The sequence below is a fragment of the Bos indicus x Bos taurus genome, chromosome 15 (genome assembly GCF_003369695.1).
Source record: "Bos indicus x Bos taurus breed Angus x Brahman F1 hybrid chromosome 15, Bos_hybrid_MaternalHap_v2.0, whole genome shotgun sequence".
NCBI lineage: Eukaryota > Metazoa > Chordata > Mammalia > Artiodactyla > Bovidae > Bos > Bos indicus x Bos taurus.
In genome coordinates, this window is record NC_040090.1 from 35,747,385 (window position 1) to 35,756,755 (window position 9,371).

Sequence of the window (9,371 nt, forward strand, 5' to 3'; positions counted from 1 at the left end):
TATTTGAGAAAATCTTTAAGATCATGTAACCAGTAAATAATTGAATCTTTTAAAATTTCCAAGAATACTTTAAATAGTTCTATGATACAAATATAACATAATAGATATAATTCATACACATTAAAAATAAATTGAAAGACCCCTGACTTCTACCTTCATACCTTCCTTAAAGAGAATTCCTTCTTTTAACCCTCTGCCCTTTTTCTTCACACTTAGATAAACGTATATGAGAAACTCAAACATACAGTCTTGTTGGCTGGAGGCAGGAGTTGTGTGGGGCCGTTTCCATCTTGCTACACTAAGAGCAGTGCTGGCTTGTGTACATTCTTGGATTAAAGTGAATATAGACTAAGACCCCAAAAGAAGTCCATGGTTTTAGTGATGCACTTGTTGTCTTTGCTGTCAACAATGGAAAGAAAAGAGACTTTTTTTTTTTTTTTTTAGCATTACCATTGGGAAAAAGAAGTGGGGAAAAACACCTTACTTTCTCATCTATCTCCCACCCTCCTTATATCAGGTCTGCAAGTCCTTCCTTCAGAGTGGCTCCTGGATGGCCCCAGGTGAGTCAGCAGTTCCATAAAACACTCCTGCCACCTTGTGGCTTGTAGAGCATTTACAGGTGATTTTTTGAGAAAAACAGAAAATGTTTAAGAAGAAAATGCTGCTGCTGCTGATGCTAAGTCACTTCAGTCGTGTCTGACTCTGTGCGACCCCATAGACCGCAGTTCACCAGGCTCCTCCATCCAGGCAAGAGTACCAGAGTGGGGTGCCATTGCCTTCTCCGGAAGAAAATGCTACAGGCTACCAAATCGTGACTTAAAAGCAACCATGACAATAATTATTCAGTTCAGTTCAGAAGCTCAGTCATGTCTGACTCTTTGCTAAACCGTATACTGCTGCACACCAGACTTCCCTGTCCATCACCAACTCCAAGAGCTTACTCAAACTCATGTCTGTTGAGTAGGTGATGCCATCCAACAATTTCAACCACTGTAATCCCCTTCTCCTGCCTTCAATCTTACCCAGCATACGGGTCTTTTCAAATGAGTCTGTTACTCGTATCAGGTGTCCAAAGTATTGGAGTCTCAGCTTCAGCATCAGTCCTTCTAATGAATATTCAGGACTGATTTCCTTTAGGATGGACTGGTTAGATCTCCTTGCAGTCCAAGGGACTCTCAAGAGTCTTCTCCAACACTACAGTTTAAAAGCATCAATTCTTCAGTGCTCAGCTTTCTTTATAGTCCAACTCTCACATCCATACATGACTACTGAAAAAACCATAGCCTTGACTAGATGGACCTTTGTTGGCAAAGTAATGTCTCTGCTTTTGAATATGCTGTCTAGGTTGGTCATAGCTTTTCTTCCAAAGAGCAAACATCTTTTAATTTCATGGCTGCGATCACCATCTGCAGTGATTTTGGAGCCCCCCAAAATAAAGTCTCTCACTGTTTCCATTGTTTCTCCATCTACATGTCATGAAGTGATGGGACCGGATGCTATGATTTCAGTTTTCTGAATGTTGAGCTTTAAGCCAACTTTTTCACTCTCCTCTTTCACTTTCATCAAGAGGTTCTTTAGTTCTTCCCTACTTTCTGCCATAAGGGTGGTGTCATCTGCATATCTGAGGTTATTGATATTTCTCCCGGCAATCTTGATTCCAGCTTGTGCTTCATCCAGCCCAGCATTTCTCATAATGTGCTCTGCATATAAGTTAAATAAGCAGGGTGACAATATAAAGCCTTGACGTACTCCTTTCCTGATTTGGAACCAGTCTGTTGTTCCATGTCCAGTTCTAACTGTTGCTTCTTGACCTACATACACATTTCTCAGAAGGTAGGTCGTGTCTGACTCTTAGCAACCCCATGGATTGCAGCCTACCAGGCTCCTCCGCCCATGGGATTTTCCAGGCAAGAGTACTGGAGTGGGGTGCCATTGCCGTATCCGCAATTGGATGACAGAAACTAAAATAAGAGAAAGTTTTAGAAAACAAAACTTGAGAAAAATCTATGGGCTAATGCTTTATTGGGGGAAACAATCTGAATACAGTGAAAATGAAAGAGGGAAAAGATAAAAGTATGGGAAAAGAGAAGGCAAACACAAAGTGTTATTTATATTACTAGGCTAGCAACAGCTTTGCATGAAAATAAAACTACTTGCTTGGTAATGAGGGATTTGATTATTATTAAATAATCCAATATAATGCAAAATCCTTTAGGCCAATCACAGAACTGAGCACTATTTTATACTGTTTGATCACTTCTTAGCTAGTTCTTTTTCATGTTAGATCTGTACAATATATGATTAAACCTTTAACAACATGGGATTTAAGGGCATCATCCACCATGCAGTTAAAATCCATGTATAACTTTAAGTCATCTCTACATATCCTCAGTTCCCTATCCATAGATTCAACTAATCCTGGATCATGAACTACTATTATATATATTTATTGAAACATTTCATGAATAAGTAGATCCATGCAACTGAAACCTGTGTTGTTCAAGGGTCAACTGCATGTATGGTAAATGAGCAGAATTTACCATGCCATAATATTTCTCTTTGGCATACGATTTTCTAAGAAACAACAGGCATGAGAGAAATTCTGAAAACCAAGTAGACGTTCACGTTTTGTAAGAAACATTTACATTTATAAGGGAAAGCTTCATTTGTAAAGGTATCTCCCTAGCTGAGGATGACCAAATAACCAGAAACTCTTGTCAGTGCAGAAGGCAATGACTTAAATCCCCATAACAATCACAACCACAACCTTACTAACTGTGCTTTTTCTGGTAATATTCTGTATTTGACTTTTCCAACCCTCAAAATCCTCTTTCATCTTTAGCTGAGGATGGCATTTAAGTTGAGGGCTTTGGCCACTTCAAAGAGTTGCTCAGTTTTCCTGATCTCTCCCATACCTGTAATTAAACTTTCACATGATTTTCACCTGATAATCTGTCTCATATCAATTTAATTTTTACACCAACCATAAAAACCTGAAGGGAAGAGGAGAATTTCTTCCTCCTTGGTAATTAAAATGAGTCTTTTTATCCAGAGAGAGCAGAAGATGATGAAGTCAAAATCTATATGATGAAGCCTGAAGAAGATGCTATGCTTATAATCATGGATGTGAGAATTAACAATAATTAACAGATAAGAATAGTATCAACAGTATTCTACAGTCTTAAATAGTTTAAGACCTGTGGAAAATTCTTTAAGAGATGGGAATATAGACTACCTGACTGTCTCCTGAGAAATCTGTATGCAGGTCAAGAAGCAACAGTTAGAACCAAACAAGAACAACAGACAGGTTTAAAATTGAGAAAGGAGTGTGTTAAGGCTGTATATTGTCACTCTGCTTATTTAACTTGTATGCAGAGTACATCATGAGAAATGCAGGGCTGGCTGAAGCACAAAATGCAGTCAAGATTGCTGGGAGAAACAGCAATAACCTCAGATATACTGATGATACCACCCTTTGGCAGAAAGTGAAGAGGAACTAAAGAGCCTCTTGATGAAAGTAAAAGAGGAGAGTGAAAAAATTGGCTTAAAGCTCAACATTCAGAAAACTAAGATCATGGCATCTGGTCCCATCACTTCATGACATGTAGATGGGGAAACAATGGAAACAGTGAGAGACTTTAGTTTCTTGGGCTCCAAATCACTGCAGATGGTGACTGCATCCATCAAATGAAAAGATGCTTGCTCCTTGGAAGAAAAGGTATGACCAATATAGACAGCATATTCAAAAGCAGAGATGTTACTTTGCCAACAAAGGTCTGTCTAGTCAAAGCTACAGTTTTTCCAGTAGTCATGTGTGAATGTGAGCGTTGGACTATAAAGAAGGCTGAGCACTGAAGAATTGATGTTTTTGAACTGTGGTGTTGGAGAAGATTCTTGAGTGTCCCTTGGCCTGCAAGGAGATCAAGCTTGTCAATCCTAATGGAAATCAATTCTGAATATTCATTAGAGAGGTTGTTGCTGATGCTGAAGCTCCAATATTTTGGCTACCTGATGAGAGGAGCAACTCAATGGAAAACACCCTGATGCTGGGAAAGATTGAAGGCAGGAGGAGAAGGGGATGACAGAGGATGCGATAGTTGGATGGCATCACTGACTTAATGAACATGGGTTTGAGCAAGCTGCAGGCACTGGTGAAGTACAAGGAAGCCTAGTGTGCTGCAGTTTATGGGGTCACAAATAGTCGGACACAACTGGGCAACTGAACAACAAGAATAGTATTAGCCAGGTGGAATTAAGGACAGAAATATGATGAGTAAATATAAGCAAAAAGAAAAAGTTGTTTAGAACTGTTTAGAAGTAAAGAGGTGAAAAATCCCTTGATGGATATGTTTGGCTTTTATACTGTAGATAAAGGGGTTCATCACAGGAGGTGCTAGTACATAATTGGCCATACTGACATGTACAATTGGAGTGGCATGCTTGGCAAAGCAGTGAGTCATGGACACACCTACCAAGTGCACATAGAGGATGAAAACAGTTAAAATGTGGGACAGACAGTTACTGAGGGCCCAGGGGCTTTCAACCTGGGAAGCAATTCTGAGGACACTTATCAAGATGAGTACACAGGACAGCACAATGAGCAAGGGGTCCAGTATGATAATAAGCAGAGCTAGAACAAATCCATACCCATTATTTGTAGAGGTGTCAGCACACACCAGGTGAATCATGTCTTGATGGAGGCAGTAGGAGTGGGAGAGATGATGGGAGCCTCAAAAAGGGAGCCCTTTCAACAAGAACAATGCAGGAAGAACAGCCAGAAGACAGCAGCAAACGATAGCTAGACCTATTCCACAGATTGCCTTCCTGGTGAGGATGGAAAACTAATAGAGGGGGTGGCAAATGGCCATGTAGTGGTCAAGGGACATGGTCAACAGCACCATGAAGATTCCATATAGGAGAATCTATGAGGAAGAAAAACTGAGCAAAACAAGCCTCAAAGCTGATCCCTGAGGCATTGAACCAGAGGATCCCCATGACTGTAGGCCAAGTGGTGATAGTAAGTCCCAGGTCTCTTAGGGCCAACATGGAGAGAAAAAAGTACATGGGCGCACGCAGAGACGGCTCTGCCCTGATGACAGCCAGTATGATGCTGTTGCCTATGATAGAGATAGTGTAGAGACAGCAGAATGGGATGGAAATCCAGGTATGGAAGACCTCAACACCAGGGATGCCCATGAGGATGAAGTAGAAGGGGACTTGAGTGGAGCTAGTAACCAAAAACATGACTTGAGGCAGCCACAAGACCAGAGTTCTTTGTCTAATCTATGAAAAGTGGAAAATATAGAAACTGAGCAAACATTCTATGATCACTTGAAATCACTATGTAATAAATCATCAAGGAAGACTTGGGGAAGGGAAACAGCAGGGACATAAGTTAATGGATGTTTTATTGTGTTTGCTTGTCATCTCTTCTTTTGTTATTTTCTTAGTTAAGATCATAAAAGCGATTTTGATTTTTACCCAAGGGAATCTTTATATGTCCAGAAAGCAGTTATGCTTTTACAGAAGGAAGGTATAGGAGTGTTTTATGGCTCTTGGAGAAAATAGATGTGGAGAAGATTTTACTATAGGATATCCTTTGATATCAAAAAGTTAGGAGATAAATGTCCTTGATGGCACAGTGGATAGGAATGCACCTGTCAATACAGGGGACATGGATTTGATCCCTGGTCCAGGAAAAGCCCACATGCTGTGGAGTAACTAAGCCCATATGCTGCAACTATTGAAGCTGGCACATCTAGAGCCTACACTGTGCAACAAGAAAAACCACCTCACTGAGAAGCCTGCGCACTACAAGGAAGACTATCCTCTGCTCAAACAGCAGCATCCACTTGCTGCAACTGGAAGAAGCCTGTACAAACCAATGAAGACCCAGTGCAGCCATAAATAAATAAATAAAATAAAAACAAAAGGTTGAAACATATATATATTTTCAAAAAGTTAGAAGGAAAGAGCAAAGACCAGGAAATGTAAAAATCAATTCAATACACCTCTTAGCTCTTTAGGTGTGGGGGTGCAGGAGGGCCAAGAGGAGCTACTCCACGTTCAAGGTCAAGAGGGGCAGCTGTGAGGAGATACTGCTTGTCCAAGTTAGGGAGCAGCGGCTGCGCTTTGCTAGAGCAGACATGAAGAGACACCCCACGTCCAAGGTAAGAGAAACCCAAGTAAGATGGTAGGTGTTGTGAGAGGCATCAGAGGGCAGACACACAAACCACAATCACAGAAAACTAGTCAATCTAATCACACTAGGACCACAAGCTTGTCTAACTCAGTGAAACTAAGCCATGCCGTGTGGGGCCACCCAAGTCAGGCCGGGTCACGGTGGAGAGGTCTGACAGAATGTGGTCCACTGGAGAAGGGTAAGGCAAACCACTTCAGTATTCTTGCCTTGAGAACCCCATGAACAGTATGAAAAGGCAAAATGATAGGGTACTGAAAGAGGAACTCCCCAGGTCGGTAGGTGCCCAATATGCTACTGGAGATCAGTGGAGAAATAACTCCAGACAGAATGAAGGGATGGAGCCAAAGTGAAAACAATACCCAGCTGTGGATGTGACTGATGATAGAAGCAAGGTCCGATGCTGTAAAGAGCAATATTGCATAGGAACCTGGAATGTTAGGTCCATGAATCAAGACAAATTGGAATTAGTCAAACAGGAGGATGGCAAGAGTGAACATCAACATTCTAGGAATCAGCGAACTAACATGGACTGGAATGGGTGAATTTAATTCAGATGACCATTATATCTACTGCTGTGGGCAGGAATCCCTTAGAAGAAATGGAGTAGCCATCATGGTCAACAAAAGAGTCCTAAATGCTGTACTTGGATGCAATCTCAAAAATGACAGAATGATCTCTGTTCATTTCCAAGGCAAACCATTCAATATCACAGTAATCCAAGTCTATGCCCCAACCAGTAACCCTGAAGAAGCTGAAGTTGAATGGTTCTATGAAGACCTACAAGACCTTTTAGAACTAACATCCAAAAAAGATGTCCTTTTCATTATAGGCGACTGGAATGCAAAAGTAGGAAGTCAAGAAACACCAGAGTAACAGGCAAATGTGGCCTTGGAATATGGAATGAAGCAGGGCAAAGGCTAACAGTTTTACCAACAGAATGCACTGGTCATAGCAAACACCCTTTTCCAACAACACAAGAGAAGAATCTACACATGGACATCACCAGATGGTCAACACCAAAATCAGATTGATTATATTCTTTGCAGCCAAAGATGGAGAAGCTCTATACAGTCAGCAAAAACAAGACCAGGAGCTGACTGTGGCTCAGATCATGAACTCCTTATTGCCAAACTCAGACTTAAACTGAAGAAAGTAGGGAAAACCACTAGACCATTTGGGTATGACCTAAATCAAAATCCTTATGACTATACAGTGGAAGTGAGAAATAGATTTAAGGGACTAGATATGATAGAGTGCTTGATGAACTATGGATGGAGGTTCATGGCATCGTACAGGAGGCAGGGATCAAGACCATCCCCAAGGAAAATCAATGCAAAAAACCAAAATGGCTATTTGGGGAGGCTTTACAAATAGCTGTGAAAAGAAGAGAAGTGAAAAGCAAAGGAGAAAAGGAAAGAATTAAGCATCTGAATGCAGAGTTCCAAAGAATAGCAAGGAGAGATAAGAAAGCCCTCCTCAGTGATCAATGCAAAGAAATAGAAGAAAACAACAGAATGGGAAAGACTAGAGATCTCTTCAAGAAAATTAGAGATACGAAGGGAAAATTTCATGCAAAGATGGGCTCAATAAAGGACAGAAATGGTATGGACCTAACAGAAGCAGAAGATATTAAGAAGAGGTGGCAAGAATACACAGAAGAACTGTACAAAAAAAGCTTCACAACCCAGATAATCACGATGGTGTGATCACTCACCTAGAGCCAGACATCCTGGAATGTGAAGTCAATGGGCCTTAGAAAGAAGCACTACGAACAAAGCTAGTGGAAGTGATAGAGTTCCAGTTTCACTATTTCAAATCCTGGAAGATGATGCTTGAAAGTGCTGCACTCAATATGCCAGCAAATTTGGCAAACTCAGCAGTGGCCACAGGACTGGAAAAGGTCAGTTTTCATTCCAATCCCAAAGAAAGGCAATGCTAAAGAATGCTCAAACTACCACACAATTGCACTCATCTCACACGCTAGTAAAGTAATGCTCAAAATTCTCCAAGCCAGGCTTCAGCAATATGTGAACCATGGACTTCCAGATGTTCAAGCTGGTTTTCAAAAAGGCAGAGGAACCAGAGATCAAATTGTCAACATCTGCTGGATCATGGAAAAAAAAGAGGAGAGTTCCAGAAAAACACCTACTTCTCCTTTATTGACTATGCCAAAACCTTTGACTGTGGGGATCACAATAAACTGTGGAAAATTCTGAAAGAGATGGGAATACCAGACCACCTGACCTGCCTCTTCAGAAACCTGTATAGAGGTCAGGAAGCAGCAGTTAGAACTGGACATGGAACAATGGACTGGTTCCAAATAGGAAAAGGGGTACATCAAGGCTGTATATTGTCATCCTGCTTATTTAAATTATATGCAGAGTACATCATGAGAAACGCTGGGCTGGAAGAAGCACAAGCTGGAATCAAGATTGCCAGGAGAAATATCAATCACCTCAGATATGCAGATGACACCACCCTTATGGCATAAAGTGAAGAAGAACTAAAAAGCCTCTTGATGAAAGTGAAAGTGGAGAGTGAAAAAGTTGGCTTAAAGCTTAACATTCATAAAATGAAGATCATGGCATCTGGTCATATCACTTCATGGGAAGTAGATGGGGAAACAGTGTCAGACTTTATTTTTGGGGGCTCCAAAATCACTGCAGATGGTGATCGCAGCCATGAAATTAAAAGACACTTACTCTTTGGAAGGAAAGTTATGACCACCCTAGATAGCATATTAAAAAGCAGAGAGAGACATACTTTGCCAACAAAGGTCCATCTAGTCAAGGCTATGGTTTTTCCAGTGGTCATGTATGGATGTGAGAATTGGACTGTCAAGAAAGCTGAGTGCCAAAGAATTGATGCTTTTGAACTGTGGTGTTGGAGAAGACTCTTGAGAGTCCTTTGGACTGCAAGGAGATCCAACCAGTCCATCCTAAAGGAGATCAGTCCTGGGTGTTCACTGGAAGGACTGATGCTAAAGCTGAAACTCCAATACTTTGGCCACCTCATGCAAAGAGTTGACTCATTGGAAAAGACCCTGATGCTGGGAGGGATTGGGGGCAGGAGGAGAAAGGGGTGATAGAGGATGAGATGGCTGGATGGCATCACTGACTCGATGGACATGAGTTTGGGTGAACTCCGGGAGTTGGTGATAGACAGGGAG

General features: G+C 41.2%; 1 pseudogene; it reads right to left on the bottom strand.

Annotated features, from left to right (window-relative positions):
* Positions 1–4,301: 4,301 nt before the first annotated feature.
* LOC113904977 lies at positions 4,302–5,244 on the bottom strand (annotated as a pseudogene).
* Between the last annotated feature and the right edge of the window lie 4,127 nt (positions 5,245–9,371).